Source organism: Lissotriton helveticus, chromosome 2_1, assembly GCF_964261635.1.
Source record: "Lissotriton helveticus chromosome 2_1, aLisHel1.1, whole genome shotgun sequence".
Taxonomy (NCBI): domain Eukaryota; kingdom Metazoa; phylum Chordata; class Amphibia; order Caudata; family Salamandridae; genus Lissotriton; species Lissotriton helveticus.
In genome coordinates this window covers 1,179,538,675-1,179,549,651 of record NC_136059.1, presented here as the reverse complement: position 1 = coordinate 1,179,549,651, position 10,977 = coordinate 1,179,538,675, and positions in this window count along the sequence as shown.

The following is a 10,977-nucleotide window of genomic DNA, read 5'->3' as shown; positions in this document are numbered from 1 at the left end:
AAGCTTTACATAGAGTTTCTGAACCTAATCAATAATTTTTAAAAACTAGATATAGCCTGAGCCACAGAAACATTTTCCAACTGTTGCAATCTAACGTAGGCTATTCTGCAAGAGCGGTGGCCCCATGCTTTAAGGATTGGTTTCAGAATGATCCTCCGTGGAACAACATAAAATTTACAAAATAAAATACAATGTAAGTTTGATTGAGGGGCTAAATCATCACAGGGGCAGGTGGGCAAATCCCTCGACCAAATTTTACAAGATGGGAAAGTAATAATACGAAAGAAAGTTCCAAACCTGAACCGTGTTAATAACATTCTTGAGTAACAGGTTAGATCACTTAAGAGATACAATTGGGGCCCTGGATTAATAGTAATTTCCTGAAAGGCCAAAACTGTGTTTTTAAGTTTTTCTATGGACCATCTTTTGTTGGCTAGATGATTCATGGCCAGTTGTTTCAATGATTTTCTAGTGATCATTTCCATACTAGGTGGTCTAGAGAAAAACTCAGGATGGCCAAGCTCGATCATCAGAGCTTGCACGTGGGACAACCATTTAATATTTTTGACACCATCCAGGGTAAGACAGTCAGAAATTAATTTGCGATTAAAAGCTGTCTCCGGGGTAACACCATATGCCATAAAAGGATAGGTGCAATTTTTATGGTGTCAGAAATAAAAGGCAGACCTAATACAATATGGGTAAGGTAATTTGCTGAGGATTTAGGGGCCCCCAGCAGATATCTGAGTTATTGATTTTCAATCAATTGAATAGATGTTATGTTTTCAATACCCCAGATACCTGAACCATAGGTGGCCGTGGATATACCTTTAGCATGATATATTGTAATTAGTTCCTTGACAGGTCTCCCGCCAAGTTACGCCGCAAAGTTATGGAGTGCACCGAACGCCCTCAAGAAGGCTAATTTTCTCGCTTTAACTGCTGTATGCCAAGTGCATTTCCTATCAAAGGATATTCCACGGTAGGGAAAGTGATCAATAGTCTCTATCCTCCTGCCCTCAAGATATATGGGACAGGGTGCTTTCTTGGTACCATGCCCACAAGCCATAGTATATGTTTTGGTAGTGTTGACTTTTAGCCCCCTATCTTTCATATAGGTGTTACATTTTGTGACCGGCCTCTGGAGACCCAACCTGGTTTGCGACATAATAGCCGCATCATCTGCGTACAGGAGTATGGGGACAGGGTGACCCTGAGATGAAGGGTAGTCATAGGGGAAACCCTTCAAGTGGTCGCCGATAGAGTTTATATATAACGTGAATAACAGGGGTGCAAGAATGCACCCCTGTCTCACTCCCCTCTTGATAGAAAATTTGGACGAGCACTCACCTTGCTTACCAAAGCGCACCCTGGCCCCAGCACACCTATACAATTCCTTGATGAAATTTAAAATTGTTTCATCAATCCCCAGGTAGGATAGTGTGGACCAAAGTTGGTTGTGGTACACACAATCAAAAGCAGAGCTTAGGTCGATAAAAGTAATAAAAAGATTCCCTTTTCTGGCCTGGGTGTACTTAGAAATTAAAAAATACAAATTTAAGCTCTGCTCCACTGTTCCCATGCCGGTACGAAAACCATACTGGAAGTTAGATTAGATGTTTCCTTCATCAGCCCACAATTGGATTCGCTTTAGAATAATGCGACCGGCCACCTTCATTAGGGAGTCTAGAAGGGAAATAGGCCGATAACAGGTTGGATCTTGTCTGTCGCCCTTTTTGAAAATAGTGACCACTATGGCCTCAGTCCAAGTTGATATTAGCCCAACCAAGTTTGCACTGTTCATAACGTTAGTTAGAAGTGGGGCCCAGAGGTCGATTTCATATTTGAAGGCATCGGTTGGTATACCATCTGGGCCAGGCGCTTTACCCGAAGGACTCTCCCTTATTGCCATTTTAACCTCGTCACAGGTAGACGAAATTCCCAAAGGGAAAACTCCCTTGCAAGCGCTTCCCATGTTTCCAGACGTAGTAGTAAGGGCAGAAGATATGGAAGAAGTTTCGTTATCATAGAGGTGTTCAAAATGAGTGACCCAAGCTTCACCATTTATAGCTAAATCTATCACCGCTGTATCGTTTTTGTCACGGAAGATAGAGGCATTAACCACCTTCCAGAATAAGGTTGAATCCCTATTTTTGGAGGCAGTAATTAAGGCCTGCCATGCTTCTTGTTTCAATGATTTCTCCCTGTTTTTCATTACTAGACGATAAAAACGTCTGGCTTCGCGAATCTCAGACAGGGATCTAGGAGTAGCATGGAGGGCCTTTTTTAAAGTTTTTAATGCAGTGGTGAAATTATGATCGAACCAACCAGTTTGGTGGTGCGAATCTGGGCGATGATATCTAGTCAATAGTTGTTTTAAGGTTAATTGTATTTTGGAAAAAGAGTCCAAAATTGTGAAAGGGTCATCACTGGGGGAGAGGCAGATGTAAATTTCCTTCCTCATTTTAGATAATAGGTTTATTAATAGACCCGCAGGGTCAACCTTATCCCATTTAAGGGTGTAACCGTTTTTACGCGCAAGGGTGATCGGTTGTTGGTATGAGGTACTATTTTCCCTCCAGGACCGCTCTAATTCAGCCTTTTTTATGGAGAAGGAAATTGGGTAATGGTCTCCATAAATAACGTCTATCGTCTCCCTTGAAGTTATTAAATATGCATACGTTCTGGAAAAGAGGGTAAAATCAATTATAGAATTACACCCTCTACCGTGATAGGTTGGCTGGAACTCTATTATTGGCGAGCATAACTCATTTATGTAGGTAAGATTAAAATAGAACAACAGGTTATTCAAGATGTCACCCTGCCTTGAATGGGCAAAGTGACTCGGGTTGTCGTCAGAAGGGTTTCCGAGGCCGCACAAGCCCTTCGGGCCGTCCTGACAAATGTTGCAGTTAAAATCACCCACCCAGACCAGGAAAAACTCCCCTCCTATTCTTTCCTTTATAGAGGAAACATCACAGAACAGATTATTTGTAACTCTATCCAAGTAATCGGTAGACACATTATTATAAAAGTTGATTAGAATCATGTTGGCGGAAGTGCCCCATCTAAGAATTAAAATCTGATAATTTTCAGTCAAAAAGTGTTTTAAAACAGTAAGCCCGCTCACATTACTGAGATATATGCATAAACCCTCACTGTTTCTACCATGAGGGGATGGTAAAGCTGGAGAGTGAAAGGTCCGATACCCCAGTAAGTGTGCAGGATCTATGGCCCAAGTTTCCTGTAGACACAAGATGGTGTATTTATCAACCAAGTCCCTCCAAGACTGTTGAGCAAGTTTATTTACCAGGCCTGCCACGTTCCAGGACAGAACTGAATGGGACATAGTAAGAGGATTTGGTACCTTGTGTATCGCAATGTCTCTAATTTCCTCTTCCCTGAGGGTGGAAGGTGGTGTAATGTATAGAAGGTCCGGATGTACCCTGGCGTCCGGTGATCGTATAGTTAGTTCCCCATGAGGCATGGGAAGAAGCCTTCCTGTTTCAATAGTTTCGTTGGATTCACCGGATGCAATAATATTGCTAGATCTGTCAGATGAGGGTTCACCCCCACGCCCATTTTGATTTTTTAAGTTCCCATGGGGAAGAACTAATTGCTGGGGGCCCTGTATAACCATCAGCTGTCAATCCAAGTCCTCTAGACTTGACAGTGGTTCAAATGGATTGTACAAAGGGATATTCATCGCCCGTTATGATTTATATGGTGGTGCCTGCTAAAATGAGGGAAAGAGGGCCTGTTGGTACGTTTGAGTGGGAAGAATGAGGGAAGTTTAGTGAACGCGGGTCAGCAGAGCTTTAGGATAGAAATAGCTCAAATTACGGGATGAAATGCCGCCTTCACCTCTCCCCAGGAACCAATCAGTGATATGAGTAACAACTCTATGGTCCCTAAAGGTAATTATCACAACATCCCCCTTGATATCTTTTGGTCGGAGACCCACCCAATTAGATCGTCTAACAGACACTATGCAGGATTAGTGGGATACTGTCATTGCTAGATAAGTCGTGCCCCTCATTTTCTGTTTGTTTGCTGTTGTGTGGTGAGGTGACTAATTGTGTTGGATCCAAAATGAGCGCTTGTATGTAAGAAGATCGACAGATAAACGTCGCTCGGCGCGTCGCTCAGCCAGCGCGATTTCTCTGTCTATTTCTGAGGTAGCCCTGGTGATATAATTATCTAAAGTTCCTCTTTTTGTCCCTCCTGTTAATGATGATTTTTCTTTAGACACGCGCGAAGTCATGGTGCGTGCGGGTGTTAATACAAGTCTAGTTAAACCACTATAGACCACTACATTAGTATCAAGCAGTTAGGTGATCAAACAGCGTTTGCAATAAATAAAGTCAAATGTGGGAATATAGAGGAAAATAGCGGCTTACTGGAATAAAGTTCGAGGAGTCCTGGCCTAAAGATAAGAGGGTAGGCCCAGCCCGGCCTCGTTTGGCCCCGGACGGCCACAGACGGCCCGCCCTTTGCCCGGGCTTAGCCCGGCGCCACCCGCGCGCGTCGCGGAGGATGCGCCGGTTTTAACAGCGCCTCCTGGCGCGGAAGTGGGCGTGTGCCGGTCCCCCAAGGTGTTCTGGGAACTGTAGTTCCCCTCCCGACAGCGGCCGCTTGAAGATGTGATTTGCGGCGGCAGGAGGGAACAGGAGCACCCGTGGAAGCGCGTAGGATAGCGCGTTGGGTAGCGCGATGACAGCAGCAACACAGGTAGGGTCAGCCAAGGTCCAAATATTATACAAAGATGTCCCCCCAATCATCACTCAGCCCCACGCTTTTCAACATCTACATGGTGCCCCTCGCCACCATCGTCAGACAACAAAGGATCAGCATAGTGTCTTACGCCGACGACACCCAGCTCATCCTCTCCCTCACGAAAAACCCAGACGGCACCAGATTCTGGTTTCAGAAATGAATGAGAGACTGGCTGCCTGGATGAAAAGCAGCTGCCTAAAGCTCAACTCGGAGAAGATCGAAGTCCTCATCCTCGGACCCTCCCCATCCACCTGGGACAACACCTGGTGACCCTCCGTCCTTGGGAGTCCACCCACCCCAACAGACCACGCACGGAACCTCTGCATCATCCTCGACTCCTCCCTCACCATGACCTGCCAGATCAACTCCATTGCCTCCACCAGCTTCAACTGCATTCAGATCCTCCACAAGACCATCAAATGGATTCCTCTAGAATGCAGAAAAAACGTCACCCACACACTCATTACCAGCAGATTGGGCTATGGCAACACTTTCTATGCCGGAACTAACAGAAATCTCCTACAAAGGCTTCAGACAACCAGAATGCCACAGCCATAATCGTTCTCGGAACCCCGTGGTACGAATACATGACTCAACACCTGGGAACCCTCCACTGGCTCCCCGTCGAGAAAAGAGTCACTTTCAAACTGCTCACCCATGCCTACAAATCCCTCCACAACATCGGACCCAAATACCTCAAAGAGTCCCCTTCCACATACCCAAGAGGAACATTTGCTCCGCAGACCTCGCCCTCGCAGAGATCCCCCGCATCCACAGAGCCAGAGCAGGAGGAAGAGCCTTCTCTTACGTTGCAGCAAAGCATGGAACAAACTCCCAGTGAACATCAGACGCTCCCCCACCCTCCACACCTTCAGGAAGAACCTCAAGACCTGGCTCTTCGACTGAACCGGAGCTGCTCCCCCCTCCCCTACAGTGCCTTGAGATCCTCACGGGTGAGTAGCGTGCTTTATAATCCCTCTGATTGATTGATTGAGTGTAAGGAATGGCACATCAACTTCCCTGTGACCATTTTGTTTGCATTGCGTGACACATCTAAGGTACTTTGAGAGTAAAGTGTTGCATTCACCATCTACATTGAACTAAGCTATTTTCTACCATTTTAAAGACTTAGGGCCATATGTAGGAGGCCCAATACCGGTCGGTAACGGCCGAAATGACCGAATTTCGGCCATTATCGACCGGTATTGGGCATTTGAGATGTAGCGGCTAAATTTAAGGATACGGTAATTTACCGAATCGGTAATTTAAGGAATCGGTAAATTACCAATTCCTTAAAATACTGATTCGGTAAATTACCGAATCCTTAATGTAGGGAGCACTCAAGTGAGTGCATTTCTGAGTTAAGGATTCGGTATTTACCACCAACTAAAAGTTGGTGGTAAATATCAAAAACCTTAGAAAAAGCCATTTTTTTTTTCCAAGAGTGCCATGTGGCAGACATACATGCCCTATTCAGGGGTGCAACAGGGTGTCAATGTGACACCCTGTCACCCTTGTAAGTCTTCCCTCTATTACCGATTCGGTATTTAGCAGGCCCATAGGAATGAATGGGAATTACAGATATCCCATTTAACGATTCTAAAATACCATATCGGTAAAATTCGGTATTTTAGAATCAGTAAAAATGGATAACCTACATATGGCCCTTATTTTTTATTATAGTGTTGTGGGTTTTTTTTGTTTTGTCTTGTGTTAAGTCTAGTAAAGGTTACCTATTTTTCTAAACTGGTGTGGTGTCTATTTGTAGTGTTTTCACAGTGGCGGGCGCATTCTGCATTCCTGACATTGTGGTGAGCGGTGCACTCAGCACCGCTCGCCACAATGCCAGGAAGGCATGTTGTGCTCTTCCATGCACAACATGGGAGCCACCGCGCAGTACCTGCCATGTTTTGCATAGAACTGCAGGGGGGTGCCATAGGTACCCCGTATGTGCACCTCCCACCCCCCAGAGTCCATGGGGGCCCCAACAAGTCCCCACAAGCAATTCCTGCATGCCTTTCCGTGGCAGCAATGCCGCCATGGAAAAGCATGTTCCCGCCTCCATAGTAATATGGCCGGCGGGGTCTAACAGACACCACCACCATATTAAACTCTTTTCTGCCCGGTCGACTTGTTGTCCGGGCAGAAAAAGTGTCAGATGGTCTTTCCGTCTGCCGCGGTCCCCATTGCCATAGTAATATGGAGGGGGGAAATGGGTGGTGGGCGGGGACGGATCTCGGGCGGATCGCCACCGCCATGCGGGCAGTGGCGATCCACCCGAGATCCTAATGGGCCCCTTACTGTTCATGCCGCCACAACATCCAACAAAAATATTGCCATTTGCTAACAGAAGGCTGTAGTAATACAGTGACCTCATGAACACCATAACAATTAGTAACAATAACAACTATTACCTTTATGATAAAATTCTAACTACATTTTCTCAGGACTGAAAATTAAATTAATTATCAGATCATATAGATAGGATATAGGTAACTATCTTGAGGGTACACAGACAGAGGATGAATTGTTGGACAGTATAGACAGTGATATAGATAACAATATTCAAAGTGATTTTGAGAGGGTCTCCACTACAGTTAGAATCGAGGTAAAGTGTGAAGTGGTAAATAAAGAGGTAACGTTTTCAAATGGACAAAACCTGTTGTGGTTGTCCAACCAATGGTGAAATATCCTCTAAATGGCCTCAAAATAAACAACATATTTTCTTTATGGGTATGTAGGGAGGTGGACAGCGGTCCCTACCACGTTATGCTACTATTCTGGGACGAAAACTGAACATCGACAAGACCTTAAACCTATTCCCATGCTGCTTACCCATCAGGACATAGAACCTGCTGAACTTAACTTCGCCCGCGGAGACCTAGCTATTTGGCCAATGCCCGGTGGAGCAACCTGATAGCTACAGAGGAGATGAGCTGTGGACTTCCCCCTCGGCCCTCTGCTACCCAGCCGGACCATGGGCAGACTTTCCCTTCGTCTCTCCATCGTATCTCCCTCCTACCCCTTTAGCCTACACCCTTATCCTTCTTCACCCATTTACCTCATCCTCTATGCTCCCTAAATGTTTTTGCTTATAACTAATGTAACTTGTAACTGATGTAATTCTGTAACATTGTGGAACCTCATGTAAAGCGCTCTGATACCGTCGGGTCTAGCCAGTGCTATATAAAATTCATAAAAAAGATAAATAAATAAATAATCATCAATGAAAGATAATGAACAAATCGTCCAAATGCTCCAGAGGCCCTACACTAACTAATATGGACAAAGAGGAGACCCAACCAGGCATTAATAATATTTTGGCATATACAGAGAAACATTTAAAACATCTTGGAAGAAGGAAAATGTCCTGCCTGATACAAAGGGCAGGACAAGTACAAAGTGAACCTTCATTTACGAAGATATTCATTTTTAACTCTTCATGAGTGACACAGATGCCACGTTGTGGCCAGTGACAAATGATATTGAAGTCATATTTACATTTCAGTGGGACCACAGGCAATTGTTGCGCTATTCCATCTCCAACATAAAAACCGGACTCACCCTTAATATTAGACATCTAGTTTACTCACTTGTCACAGAAGTTCTAAATTGCGGGATTTTAGGAAATGAGTAACCCACAAACACCACAAATAGTATATATTCATGATAACATCATACTGTCCATCTGGCAACACTCCACTTACGCATTCCATTACTTGTATTGTATTGTATTGTAATTGTACCCCTGACGAGGTGTCGAATCGCAGTGTTGGCAAGTAGCACCCTACTCCTGGACCCAAAAGGATTAGTGGTGAATTAGTATAGTAAAATATGAAATTAGTTTGAGTGGTGGATATGTTTGTCTATTTGGAATGACAATAATAGTGGAGGAATAGAAGAGGAAAGGTTGGCTTTTATATAGCGCTTGCTACCCCTGATGAGGTGTTGAAGTGCTTTTGGGCGAGTAGCATGCGACTCCGGAACCAAAAAAGGATAGGTGGTGAATTGGTCCAGGGTAATATATGAAACTAATTTGAGCGGTGGACAGGTTAGTCTGTTATTTGGATTGAAAAGGATAGTGGAGAGATGGAAGAGTGAAGCGTGTGCATTTATATAGCACTTGCTACCCTTGATGAGGTGTTGAAGCACTTTTCTGCGAGTAGCATGCTATTTAATGTGGAAACTGTGCACCCACCATGCATAATAACTGACGGAGCATTAGACGTATCTGCTGTTTGTTCTTTGGCTGCCAGCAAACAGATATCAAGTCCATGACGGTCTTAGTGTAAACAAAAGTAAGAAGGAGGCTTAACACAATACATACAGAGTCCACCTTCCACTATTTGCAGAGACAATCCATAAAAATGCCTTCTCATTGCTTTGCTTCAGGTCAGAGGTTCCGCAAACTAGTTTCCTAGTCAAGAATAGCGTATGGCTACTTATTGCCGAGGATGTGCAAATAGGTGAAATCTCCATGACATTTATAGCTAGAAAAGATAGATGGTCCACCTACATGCAGTCACTAGAAAACTTAAGTGTGCTTTCTGAAAGATTATTTAGTAGTGGAAGCCCCCGCTCAGTCAGGCATGTCTCCTCCCCACACTGCAATTAACTCAGTCAGAATAGTGGTAGGAACTGCAGCAGTTAACCATGAAATGTATCAAATCTGAAGTGAGCTGGTAGAACCAAAGCACACATAGCCTATATAAGGAAAGACAGAGAACCCACGAAAAATGACTACCAGTGATGAACCCTTCACAGGTAGCAAGAACGAAAAGAGCAAGACATGGATTTATAGCTTATTAGTGTGCGACCAGTGGGCAAAAATGACTGACATGGACCCACGCATAACAGTCAATGCAACACACAAAGATCTCCTGGCTCAGGACATCCAGCATGCTCACGACTAGTGGCTGTATTCCACGGGGGCGCAAATGCCTCATTCACTTGTAAACAAAGGTCACCTAGAAGTACCACTGGTGAGTTTACAGGCTGTCTTCATTTACATGCAGCAGTTAAAGTGTAAAAGTGTGGGGACTATAATACTTAAGTGTGGAGACGGAATCAAAGAGGTAACTTAAAAATAACAATTTTGCTGTTTTGATCCTTCAGTTAACTGCATAGGAAACAGGCACAACTTAAGTAAAAAATAAATGGAAGTGGCTTTAGTTATGAAAATTCAGGGGCATGTTTACAAGGGGATATCGCCACCAGAAAGTCCTGTTTAGTGACATTCTGGAGGTAATATCCCCTTCTTATTTACAAAGCGGCGCCAAGCCACCTAATGTGACTTAACACTGCGTCTTAAATAAGGATATTTTCACGCTTCACTTAGCATGAAAGGGACGTGCAATGGGTGTTGCAATGGGCGTTCCACCGCAACACCCATTGCTTTTTGATGCAGCCCCATATCTACAAGGAAGGGGCAGTGCCAAAAACTAAGGCCCAGTAAAACCTGGTTTTAGGATGATGATACAAGGAGAAATTATCAATTTCTCCTCGTACTCTTGTACACATAGAAACCGCAAATCGCCTTTAAAGATTGTTTATGTGCTGGAAGGGATCCCTTCCTGCACATAAAAAATCACCCCTGCAGCACAGGTACCCTTGCAACATGGAGCAAGGGTGTCTGCGCTGGCACTAGGCAGCTTTTTTAACACTAGGGGAAATGCAGGGGTGCACCGTATTTTTGTAAATATGGCGCTTCCCTGGTTTTAAAAAATGACGGCGCACGGCACCACCAGTTTTGCCATAATACTGCACTACGACATTTTATTGTAAATTATACCCCTCAGTTGGCTAATGTGATCACAACATTTGTTTGTGTCTGGAGTTGCAGAATTAAATCCTGAATGGTGCACAAGGAATAGTGACTGGTTTATAGTACTAGGAGGTTGGTGCCTGTTCCAGAAAGCACTGCGTGCAATTTTGTTATTCGATCACAGTATAAAATAGGCTATTGCAAAATGTAGTGTCTAAGATAGTACAAGTGCTTTAAAAATATACCCTTTGTAAGGAATATCCTCTTTATATGATTACAAGCTTAAAGTTTTGGACAAATACTGGTTCTCAAGTGCATTGCTAACCAGAACTCTGTTCTACGACCCTATAGTGTGTCTGATTGGCCTACACAAATAGCAATAACCTCACAAGATTTTTGCGAATCGCTAATACTAATGTACAAAGGGTTTGTTTAGC